The sequence below is a fragment of the Acomys minous genome (genome assembly GCF_964271855.1).
Source record: "Acomys minous genome assembly, chromosome: 2".
Lineage (NCBI taxonomy): Eukaryota > Metazoa > Chordata > Mammalia > Rodentia > Muridae > Acomys > Acomys minous.
Window position 1 is genome coordinate 87,931,287 of NC_140484.1, and position 13,414 is coordinate 87,944,700.

At 38.7% G+C, this 13,414-nt stretch overlaps 1 protein-coding gene across 1 annotated transcript in view; it reads left to right on the forward strand.

Moving 5' to 3' along the window:
• The window catches only part of LOC311592453 (zinc finger protein 120-like), a 202,172-nt gene that overhangs the window by 172,372 nt on the left and 16,386 nt on the right, over positions 1-13,414 (forward strand). The window lies entirely within an intron of this gene.

Sequence of the window (13,414 nt, forward strand, 5' to 3'; positions counted from 1 at the left end):
ATGGGGGGGCCCCATCCTCTGAGAAAGAATCCAGGTCTGTGTGGTCTCAAAATACATCTCATTAGTACCTGCCTCACATTAGTCCCATGGAAACACATTAACTAACTATTTTGCAAAAACAACTTTTAGTAGCACCAGGACAATTAAATAATTTTTATTTATTGTGTTTGTTCCTGTGTCGGTTGTTACTGAAGAGTTATGCACATGTAAGCATATTACGCATTTGGAGACTAAAGCTCAGGGTCTATGGTCTTTTCTCATTCTCCACCTTATGTCTTGAGGCAAGATCTTCCTCCTGAAATTAGAACCAACTTATTCAGCTAGTTTTCCCCCCAGGGACTCCCAAATGCAGGCCATCATCCATCCAGCCCGTGCGTGAAAGAGATTTGAACTCAGGTTCTCACAATTGCAGGGCAAGTGCTTTGCCAACTGACCCATCTCCCATAACTGTCTGGGAATATTTTATGGAGGAAGATGTGAGGACTTAAATAGGTAGACCCAACTCCTCTTAGACTCAGGTGGTTGAATGCTTGGCTCATAAGGAATGACGCTATTTGGAAGCATGGCCTTCTTGAAGTAGGTGTGGCTATGTTAGAATAGTGATGTCACTCTGGAGGTGGAATATGAGGTCATATACATATGCTCAACTCCAGTGAGGGTACAATCCAGTATCTCCCTGTTTCCTGCAGAAGACAGTCTCTTTCTGCTGCCTTCAGATCAAGATGTAGAACTCTTGACTCCTTCAGAACCAAGTCTGCCTAAGTGGTGCCATGTTTCCCACAATAATAACAATGGACTGAACCTATGAAACTATAAGGAAGCCCCAGATAAAATTTTGTTTTTATGAGAGTTGCCTTTGTCATTTTGTCTATTCACAGCAATATAATCTGAAAACAGAAGTTTGGTTTTTTTTTTTACATTTTACTATCCATTTATCAGTTATTTTTTTTTACTTTATTAATTTATTCTTGTTACATCTCAATGGTTATCCCATCCCTTGTATCCTCCCATTCTTCCCTCCCTCCCATTTTCCCCTTACTCCCCTCCCTTATGACTGTTCCTGAGGGGGATTACCTCCCCCTGTATATGTTCATAGGGTATCAAGTCTCTTCTTGGTAACCTGCTGTCCTTCCTCTGAGTGCCACCAGGTCTCCCCCTCCAGGGGACATGGTCAAAGGTGAGGCACCAGAGTATGCAAGAAAGTAATATCCCACTCTCCACTCTACTGTGGAGAGTGTTCTGTCCATTGGCTAGATCTGGGTAGGGGTTTAAGGTTTACCACCTGTATTGTCCTTGGCTGGTGCCTTAGTTTGAGTGGGACCCTTGGGCCCAAATCTGCCTATCATAATGTTCTACTTGTAGGCTTCTAGGACCCTCTGGATCCTTCTACTTTGCCATTCTCCCATGCTTCTCTCATCTAGAGTCCCCAGAAGCAGGAAAACTGAAGTTTGTATGAGAGACTGGGGTATTGTTGTGACAGGCCTAACCATGCTTTTGTTTGGAGGAATGTGGACTTGGGGACTTTGGATTAGAAAGACAGTGGATCCTTTTTTTTTTTTGCAGTGGTTGCTTTAAGTGGGGCTTCATGGGCCATACTAGCAAAAATATGGAAGACTGAAAGTTATTTGATTTGTGGGGGCCTGGATCATGAGGTTTCAGAGGACAAGCATTTTAGTATGTTAGAGAATGTGGCTGCTTGTCTGAAGAATCTGCTTTAGGATAAGATGAAGAGATTTAGATGAATTGCATTGGCAAAAGAAATCTCTTTGGTAGTCTGCTATCCTTCCTCTGAGTGCCAACAGACCTCCCCATCTAGGGGATGTGGTCAAATATGGGGCACCAGAGTTCATGTGAAAGTCAGACCCCACTCTCCACTCAACTGTGGAGAATGTCCTGTCCATTGGCTACCAAGAAGAGACTTGATACCCTATGACCATATACAGTGGGAGGAGGTCCCCCTCAGTCACAGGGGGGGATGTAAGGGGAAAATGGGAGGGAGGGAGAAATGGGAGGATACAAGGGATGGGATAACAATTGAGATGTCATATGAATTAATTAATAAAATATATTTTAAATATCTCAAAACAGCCTACAATAAACTCTGTCCTTTACTTGAATCTTATGGAGAATGTTTTGATCCAGTGTATCAAGCTTAGAAAGGAAAAATACAAAATGTATGGTTCAAGAATCAAGTGGACACCAGGAAGTGGAGTGGAGCTAAATCCGGTGTTCAGGGACTAGGGATAGATATCATTTGGACATTAAGGAGATATGGAAAAAAAGCTTAGGCCCACACTGAGTGGTTCATTCAATTAATCCCAGCACTTAGGGAATAGAGAAGTATGAAAATTTCTCAGTTCAAGGCCAGCCTGATCTACAGAGAAAGTTCCAGAATTATACCTTACCATAGAAACAATTTAAACAGAACTGTAACCCACAATACAATAGGATCTGTAATTATTAGTTTTCTGACAAAAAGAAAGAAAAAAAACAAAGAAGTGAAGTGAAAAAAGCACAGGAACAGATGAATGTAGCCTAGATTTCTATGAGACTTTCAAAGTATAACTAATTCCCATCCTCAGTTACATATTTCCTCAGACAAGACCATACTTCCTAAACCTTTTCAAATAGTGTCACTCCCTGATGATCAGGCATTCAAATATATGAGCCTAATGGAGGCCAGTTTTACTCAAACCACAGCAACAACACTAAAATTTATACCAGGAAACTTCCACAGCTAATAAATATATTCTGCAATGTAGCTGGATAGAAAATTAACTCACAAATATTAGTAGCCCTTCTATATACCAACAGCAAAAAGTCTGAGAAAGAAATAGGGGAAACAATACCCTTCTCAATGGTCCCCAAAATTAAAATATCATAAGGTAGCTTCAATCAAGAGGATGAAATAGATGTATAATTAAAAACATAAGACAGTTAAAAACAACCATTGAAGAATATATCAGAAGACAAAAAGCTTTCCTATGCTCATTGATCAATAGGATCAATATAGTAAGAATGGCCATCTCACCAAAAACTCCATGAAAATTAATCACAGAACCTGGAATGATGATTTTCTTCTTCTTCTTCTTCTTCTTCTTCTTCTTCTTCTTCTTCTTCTTCTTCTTCTTCTTCTTCTTCTTCTCGCTCATATTAAAACAATACTGTATATTAAAAGAATTGATGGAGGCTGAAGGTGACACACGCCTTAATCTCAAGTTCTGTTTCTGAACAATCTTCTCTCTGGAGGAATCAACGACCTGAACATAATTTAAAATACATTGACTGACAACACACCATGTGGAATAGTGTTGATCTCATTGGCACAGGAAAAGACTTTCTGAAGAGGACACTGATACCACAGGCACTAAGAACAACAAGCTAATAAATGGGATCTCATCAAGCTGAAAGCATTCATGTAACAATAATAAGGCAGTAGATCTGCTTATACCACTCTTGTGCATATACCCAAAGTACTCTACATTCTACTACAGAGATACTGCTCAGCCCTGTTTATTGTTGCTCTATTCATAATAGCCAGAAGTTGGAAACAGGGTGGATGTCCATTAGTGCATGAATGGATAAAAGATGTGGAACATTTACATTATGGGATGTTACTCAACTACTTATGAAACCATGAAATTCACAGGTAAATGGATGGTGATAAGGAAAATCATTCTAAGTGACCCAGAATCAAATCACTAACATGGTATAAGTTCTCTTATATGAAGATGTTAGATATTAAGTATTTGATAAGTGGACTATATTCTGTATAACCACAATGGCAAGGTATAGGTAAGGGATTAAGTGGGAGGAAGGATTTCCTCATGAAGTAGAAATTTAATGTATAATTATGGACTGATATGTACTGAATGGAAGCAGAAGATTAAATGAGAGGTAAGGGAAGGAATATGGGGAGGGACAGATAAAACTGAGGGCTCATATGGAAACCTACTACAATACAAACTTCTTTAATATATACATATATCAAGACATTTAAATGGAATCTCCAAATATCATTGAAAACAAAGCCCCAACTAAACATCTCTTTCTTTCACATGAAATCTCAGTGCCAAGAATGGCATATAAGTAATTGAATTCTTAGCCAAAGGAGAGGCCCTTAGAAACTCCCAAACAACCAGGCCATTGCTAACTAATTGGTTGATTTTCACAAAGTAATGATAAGTTCCTATTACTGAAGAAAATAGCTGCATAATTCACTGAACACAGAGAAATCAACTGGTGCATACCTAGAGCCTTCATCCTGACTGAATCATGGCCAATGTACTTGAAGGTAGTCCACACACAACCAGAGGAAGAAGATAAAAATCAATTACACATGATATGTGAGATATGTTGGTGCAATATGGCCTCAAAATTGTAAGAAAAATATACCATATGAAATACAATCTATTTTCAAAAAAGGTCAGAAAGCCAGGTGTGATTGGCTTACCTGTGGACAGTGTTTCAGTGTTTGCATATGCAGCATTAGGAAATGATACACCTCATTTAATCATGCTAGCTGGATGTGAAGAACAGCTGAAAACTTCATAGATAGAGGAAAACAGCACAAGTTATGACTGGAAGACGGAGGGATATATAAATGAAACCATGCCATGAGAACATGAGGTCTACTGCCACTGAATGAAGGGGCCCAGGACATCACAGTGGCATCAGGTTCCTGCTGAAGGTGGAGATTTTCCTATCACAGGACAGCATGTGGCCTTCTGTGGGGCCCTGGGACACCAAAGAAGACAACCTCTTCTGTAGGACTGTCCACAGTCTGAAGACCAGAAGTCTATTTCAGGGCCAAGTAATGACCTCTGTTTCCAGGCAGCTCAGATCTGCTCTCTGGAATAAAAGAGGACCCTGCAGTTCTCTGACAAGCTGAGGTTGTATGGAACAGATTCTTGCAATTAACATGTCCTAATGTCTTTATTTCCTGCAAGGAGCTCCAAGGCTGTAGCCTTCATTAGTTTTTTTGTCCATGCTGAGGTGGACTTTTTAAAGGTGAAGCTGTCTCTGAGTCATCCAAGCTCCTGGATGTAACCCCTCATCTGCACTCCATTATTAATCCTTCACTCAAAGTCCTGTAAGCCACTCTAATAAGCCAAGCCAAACTTTCATAGAATTGTTGCTGTGCTTTTCAAGAGTTTCCTGGATAAGTAGATGTTTATTCACATCGTCTCTGAAAAGTCATCCAGTCCCTATGTGTATAAACATGGCAAACAAAATCAAAAGGAGTTTGAGAAGAGGGTGCCTGGATGCTTGAATGAAGATAACTAAATGCATCTTGCTCTCAGAAATGCACATGACCCTTTAGGGTCACAAACAGACTGTTATGATTTGAGTGGGAAAACACTCCATAGGTTAAAATGCTTTAAATTCTTTTTTATCACCCATTTTAGCTTTTTTTTACTTTATTAATTTATTCTTGTTACATCTCAATGGTTATCCCATCCTTTGTATCCTCCCATTCTTCCCTCCCTTCCATTTTCCCCTTATTCCCCTCCCCTATGACTGTTCCTGAGGGGGATTACCTCCCCCTCTATATGTTCATAGGGTATCAAGTCTCTTCTTGGTAACCTGCTGTCTTTCCTCTGAGTGCCACCAGGTCTCCCCCTCCAGGGGACATGGTGAACCGTGAGGCACCAGAGTATGTGAGAAAGTAATATCCAACTCTCCACTCTACTGTGGAGAGTGTTCTGTCCATTGTCTAGATCTAGGGGAGGACATTCTAGTGGGACTCTAGATGAGAGAAGCATGGGAGAATGGCAAAGTAGAAGAATCCAGAGGGTCCTAGAAGCCTACAAGTAGAACATTATGATAGGCAGATTTGGGCCCAGGGGTCCCGCTCAAACTAAGGCACCAGCCAAGGACAATACAGGCGGTAAACCTTAAATTCTTCCTCACTAGGGGCTGGAGCTACTTGCTGAGACTGCAGGAACCTAGAAGATAGAACACACTATAAATGTAAGCCAATGTGAGTGATGCCTTGTCCCTTCCTCTCATACTTTGTGTCCTTTTGTCCATAGCATGACCTTCCATCTTCTGCTATGTGCTCTGCTCTTCTATTATATTCTGCTCAGGTGCATGGTACATAACAAGCATTGACCAAATCCTCAAGCCATAAGTATAAGTAAATTGTTCCTCTGTTGTTGTTCTGATAATTATTTTTATCACAGTGTTCAAAAATAACGCAGCACATTTATTGCTCATCATATTTGAAGTGCCTAGTCCTTCAATCAGCTGCAGTTACTATGATGAATAATCTCTCCACTGCACAATTTGTAGAAGACACAGAGGTTCTTGTGCTTACATATAAGCTACAGGGAATTCAGGAGTTTTATTTTTATTTTTTATTTTTTTAAATTTCTTTTTTTAAATTAATTTATTCATATTACATCTTGATTGTTAGCCCTTCCCCTGTTTCCTCCCATTCCTCCCTCCCTCCCACTTCCCCCCTTCTCCCCTCCCCTATGTCTGTGATTGAGGGAGACTTCTTCCCCCTATGTATGCTCTAAGATTATTGAGTCTCTTCTTGGTAACTTGCTATCCTTCTTCTGAGTGCCACCAGGCCTCCCCATCCAGGGGACATGGTCAGAAAAGGGGCACCAGAGTTCACGTGAGAATCAGATCTCACTCTCCACTCAACAGTGGAGAATATTGTGTTCGTCGGCTAGGTCTTGGTAGGGGTTCGAAATTTCTTGGTAGAATTCAGGAGTTTTAAACACACAGGCGTTTCTCATTAAAGGGATATAAGTATAACTTTTTATCTGCCCAGAGGGTGGGAGCACATGTGATTAATAGCCTGGTGACTTCTTTTCTATCTGTATGATGGAAACCACATTAGATCCTACATCAGACACTTATCATGAGATTATATGATTTTCCATCAATCTATAGAACCAATCTGTCTTGAAAATGTCACATGTACTGTACAAAGACTTTTGATCTTGTCATGTCTTAAGCTTTATTGTGCAGATGGAATTTGGTTAGTTATCACCAGGAAACTACTGGTGTCAAACTATCAAAAAATTGGATCAACACTGGCCGCTTAGTCACATTAAACTGAATTTTTTTCTTTCTTGCTGTGGTTTACAGTATTCTGGCCATGGTGTTTGTAGAGACAACCCCACATCTCAATCGTTCATCTTGCCTTACTGTTATTTTTTGAACATTTTCCCAAGTGTTTTTGAAAGATATTTGTTTATAGTTCATGAAACTTTTGTCTCTTTTATAAATGTTAGATGTAAGTCACCAGGGATCTCTGTGGTTCTGAGATTTTAATGGACTGAGATTTTCTTGGTGATTCACTATCATTGCTTTTCTTCAATATTTCATTTCATGTGGATTATTTAACCTACTCTTCAACCTAAGTCCTTACTTGTTACTAACAAAAAAAGTTATCTTTTAAGTCATTGGTATAGAACTTTGTATAGTGATATAAAATAAGATTAACTTTTATACGTTGATATAGAATTCAAATTTAAGACTATTTTCTTTTTTTGAGTAGAAACACTTTCTTTTTTAATTTTTATTTTTTAAATTAATTTATTCATATTACATCTCAGTTGTTAGCCCATCCCATGTATCCTCCCATTCCTCCCTTCCTCCCTCTTCCCCCCTACTCCCCTCCCCTATGTATGTGTCTGAGGGGGACCTCCTCCCCCTGTATATGCTCATAGGGTATCAAGTCTCTCCTTGGTGACCTATTATCTTTCCTCTGAGTGCCACCAGGCATCTCCATCCAAGGGACATGTTCAAATATGGGGCACCAGTGTTTGTGTGAAAGTTAGATCTTCTTCTCCACTCAACAGTGGAGAATGTCCTGTCCATCAGCTAGTCTGGGTAGGGGTTCAAGGTTTACTGCCTATTTTTTCCTTGGCTGTTGCCATAGTTTGCAGAGGACCCCAGGGCCCAGACTCGCCTGTAGTTTTCCAGGACCCACTGGATCCTTCTATTTCCTCTTTCTCCCAGGCTTCTCACACCTAAAGTCTCAATAGGATGTCCTCCCCTCTTACTCACTTTCCTGGTAGGTACAGTTTTTCATGGGGACGTACACCTTGGACTAGTGTCTCGATATAAGTGAGTATATACTATTTAGCTCTTTTTGCTTCTGTGTGAACTCACTCATTATGACAATTTCTAGTTCAATTCATTTGTCTGCAAATTTTGGAAATTCCTTGTTTTTAATAGCTGAGTAGTATTCCATAGTGTAGATGTACCACAGTTTCTTTATCCATTCTTCTATTGAGGGACACGTAGGTTGTTTCCAAGTTCTGGCTATTATGAATAAGGCAGCTATGAACATGATTGAGCATATGTCCCTGTTGTGTGGTAGTGCATCCTCTGGGTATGTTCCAAGGAGTGGAATAGCTGGGTCTTGAGGAAGCCCTATTCCCATTTTTCTGAGATAGCACCAGATAGATTTCCAAAGTGGTTGTACTAGTTTGCATTCCCACCAGCAATGAAGGAGTATTCTTCTCTCTCCACATTATCTCCAGCATTTGGTGTCACTTGAAATTTTTATCTTAGCCATTCTGATGGGTGTAAGATGGAATCTCAGAGTTGTTTTGATTTGCATTTCCCTGATGATTAAGGAGGTCAAGCATTTCTTTAAGTGTTTCTCAGCCATTTGATATTCCTCTGTTGAGAATTCTCTGTTTAGTTCCAAGCCCCATTTCTCAATTGGGTTATTTGGTTTGGTGGTGTTTAATTTCTTGAGTTCTTTATATATTTTGGATATTAGACCTTTGACAGATGTAGGGTTGGTGAAGATCTTTTCCCAGTCTGTAGGCTGTCGCTTTGTTCTCTTGACAGTGTCTCCTGCCTTACAGAAGCTTCTCAGCCTCATGAGGTCCCATTTATTAATTGTTGACATTAATGTCTGGGCTTTTGGTGTTCTGTTCAGGAAGTTGTCTCCTGTGCCAATGTGTTCCAGGCTCTTCCCCACTTTTTCTTCTAAGTGACTTAGTGTCTCTGGTTTTATGTTGAGGTCTTTAATCCACTTGGACTTGAGTTTTGTGCATGGTGACAAATAGCGGTCTAATTGCATTTTTCTACATGTAGACATCCAGTTAGACCAGCACCATTTGTTGAAGATGCTGTCATTTTAAGACTGTTTTCTATACACATTATATATATTTCTATGATACTATGAGGCACTGATCCCACACAACTCAAGGATGATATAAAGCTTACTTACAATATCTGGAAAGTACTATTGCAGACTGATTAGGATAATTAATTAATACAAGTAAATTGCTAGTGTATCAAATTATGATCATGTCAACTACGAGACTATTTTAATTCACAAGAATATAATCCTACATTTAACAGAAAGATATGATCCTATATATAGATAAGGTCAAATAGATAAAGTCTTCAAAGCCTCAGAGAAGTAAAGAAATGTCATTTAAGTAGCTTTTAATATCTTAAAGATTCTTTGACAATAAGACAGGCTAACACATGGCGACACCCATCCTACCTCAAGAAGATGATGAGCATCAATAATCCCCCTAATGGAGATGGCTTCAAATGTTGCAAACAAACCACTGGGGAAAATGTCCTCCTTTCTACCACAGACAGAATTCTGCCTAAATATGGGCAAGCATGGATACAGGCAGAGTTGACTGCCAAACTCTGTAAAGACAGGGAAGAAAGTCATCAACAGTTCCTGTCTCACAGTATGTCTGTCATTTATATTGGGCCACAAGGCTGAAGACGATGCTCCAGCATTATAGAGAGTTTTGTGTGATTGTTCAGGCTGTAAACTGTATTTTTGTTCTTTCCTTCTCATTCTGGAAGCTGCTAACCTGCACTTCTGGTTCACTCAAGTAGTTAACTTTCATTCTTTCTCAAGTCTCTGAAGGAGTTGAAGACCTGATAGTATAGTCTTACAATTAACCTAAGCTGTTGAGGAGTTAAGATGTTTTTAGGTATATATAGAAGTTTTGAGTTGGCAAAATGAAAGAGAATAGATATTGGTTCTCATTCAAGATTTTAGACTCTCCAAGATAAGAAAGATGTTTTCTACAAAGTTGCCAAGTTAATCAAAATAACCTGAAAGTAACATTTATATGATCTTTGATTGGTTTGTGGTTCTTTTTGTTGTATGTAATTTTTGGATTATGTGTGATAATCTAAATGTATATTCCAAATTAATTAACTAATTAATTAAAAAAGGAAAATATGTACTAAAACATCATATGAGGATAGAAGTAATTTAAAATATTTAGGTATAATAAATACAGGAGTGGACTTCAAGCTGCCACTTGGTATGCATAGTATTGTAGAATGAGACATTAATTTCCTTACTCTATGGAATGTAAAGATGATGAAACAAGTAACTAATCTATCATCTAATTCATATCCTGTCCTTTCCTGGCTATTAAGTCAACCAAATAACCAATGAGCCAATCAATCTACCAACCAATGTACCAACCAAACACACAACCAATGAACAAACCAAAAAAGCAACCAATGAACAGACAGACCATGGAAAGAACCAACAGATCAACCAATGAACCAATGAACAAAATAACCAAGGGACAAACAAACTAATTGAACAACCAGCCAGCCAGCCAGCCAGTCAGCTAATGAAACAACCAAACTAACACAAATAAACTTGCAAACACATAGAAAAATTCCTTCTCTTAAAAATAATTTCCACTTAGAGTATGGTAAATTGTGACTTCCTCTTTCATATAAATGTTAAGAACTAGATCTGAAAGAGATGGCTCAGTGGGTAAAGCACTTGCGTGGCAATTGTGATGAACTGAATTTTTACCCATTACCCACACTGATGGAGAATGGCACCTTGCCTATAATTTCAGCACTTGAGAGACCCTGGAGAATGAGAGTTTAAAAGAATATCTCAATAAATAAGTTCTAGTTTGATTCAGAAAACCTTGATTCAAGATGTAAGATGAGGAGAGCTAGAAGAAGACACTGGACAAGCCTGGCTTCACTGGCATATACACCCATAAGTGTGAATACTTGTAAGAGCATTTAGTTTATCAACATCCATGGAAAACAACATCCACTGAATTAAAATTAATTTACCAAAATGTCCAATAGCAACTAAATTTATGTTTGCAAAATAGTTTATGAAAGTAGAATGAGTCATAAAAAAGGTAAGATAGGAATTACTGAGGGGATATAGCTATGAGACCATCGGCCTCACTCTTTCCTCTCTTGGTTTCTCAGAGGCCAGGTAAACCCGATTGCTGATTATCACTCACTGCAACTAAGTCACCATTTCTTAATTTTGATGTGATCTCCTTTTTCCTTTCTTCCCATTCTAGTGTCATTATTTTTATTGAAGCAATATTATTTTTATTGGGTTTCTGTTTCCTTCATTTCCAAAATGCGGAGCAGTTTTAGCCAGTAATCATGCAGACAATGTCTTAAGTTCTGTCATAGCCCTGCTGCTGAGTGCTGAGTTGACCGGTCCCTTCACCATTTTAGCACTAAAGAGGATGAACCAGGAGTTTGCAGGCAACACATTCCCTAGATACTCTACTTATACAGGACACCTGAGAGAGAGAATACCTTTGTGTTTCAAAACTGAAATTCCTACCTGGTATGTTTTCAGGCACTATTCATCAAACTTTTCAAATTTTACCATTATCTTTGTGTTTCTTGCCTTCACTATTGTGTCACTTTAAAAGATAAAGTGAACTCTGATACTCAGATAATGGTACAGTACTGACTCACATGGCTTGGCATTGCTCACTTTCTGGGTGCACAACATAAAAAAAGCAGTAACATGGAGGAAAAACCATTGGAGTTGGTATGGCTAAAGATGAGAAATAAAATCCAGGCCAAATGTCAAGAACTGTTTCATGAACAGTGTGTCATAAGAGTGAAACTTAGTCAAGATCTAAGTATAGAAAAACTTCTTTTCTCCTTCTTTTTTTATCCTTCCTCAAGCACCAGTTTCTTTACAGTGTCTGTGCTAATACTCCTTACATATTGAAAACTGACTCAGGGGACATTTCTATTTAATACAGACCAGATAACAATATCCAATAAGAATTGAAGATAAGTAAGATGCTTTTTGAGACATTCTTATAAATCTTTGATCTATTTTTCTTAATTTGTAACTACATATGTTCAAGTGGAAAATTCAGTGAGACTCATGTGTTGCTGCAGAAATAGGAGTCATAAAAGTCCTTCATGACAGCATTGTAGGCTGGCAGACTGGATTGTGGGAAAACACTGAACCAAGTTAGTGCCTGCCTCTGGTACTATCCTCTGTTCTCTTCTCATCCCAATTACTCAATCATGATACTGTTATGAGAATTCTGCCACTCTCCTTGACTTGTCAAGCACATGAGTACAGGCACTGCTCTGAAAGCACAGTTCTGTCCAGCCCTCAGTCACTTGTGTATCCTGCAATGGAAAGTTTTAATTTCTTTGTGAATTTCTGTCTCAGTAGGAAACAGATTGTCTAAAATTGAGTGACTGTGAGGGACACAATTAGTCCTAATTTACCAATAAAGTACATATTTAGGAAAAGTTGTGTCAGATGTTTTATCCATACCCAACCCAAGAAAAGAACCTGTGGTGAAGAACTTTATCAACTGTCCTACAGTATATGTAGTCTTGACCCAGATTTGGTGGTTGCTGAGATTGCAGGGTAGACCCTAATCTTCTGCTGCATGTACAGCTGGATAATTGTTTTGGTTTTGGTTTAACTTTAGTTAGGTATTTCTTCCTGTCTTCTGTAAATTCATTCTGGTGTTTATTCAAATCCTTTTAAAATCCTTTGAACTCCTGAAAATACTTGTTGCTGTTCTTTTGAATTCTGTATCCTGAGCTTCATCTAAATTATACTCACTGGGAACACATACTAAAGGATTAATGGTTGTTAAGAGAGAAATATTGTTTTTATTTTTCATATTGTTTAAATTTTTGATAGAATCTAAACCATGTGGGGATCAACCAGTCCATTGGTTACATATATGTAGGAGGCCTAGATCCAGTCCATGTATGCTCTTTGGTTGTTGCTTCTCTCTCCCTGTAAGGCTTCATTGCTCTAGGTTATTTGATTCTATTGTTCTTCTGGACATTGTTGACCTTCCAGGAGTTCTATCCTTCATCCCCGTTCTTCCACCATTGATGGAATGTCACTATATTTTTGTAGATTAAGTGATTCCATACTAGGATAACATCATGGAATTAATTCTCTTTGCATTAATCTGCACCCAGGATCCATCCATTGCACAGAGGACACCTTGGGGCTCCAAAGTTCAGGTTTTTCTTCTTTTTATCCTTCCTTTCTTCTTTCCTTCCTTCTTTCTTTTCCTTCCCTTCTCTTTCCTTTCCTTTTTTCTTCTTTCTTTACCTTCATCCCAGGCATTCATGAACTCAATGTGTAGCTCATACTGTGCTTGAACACATTGAA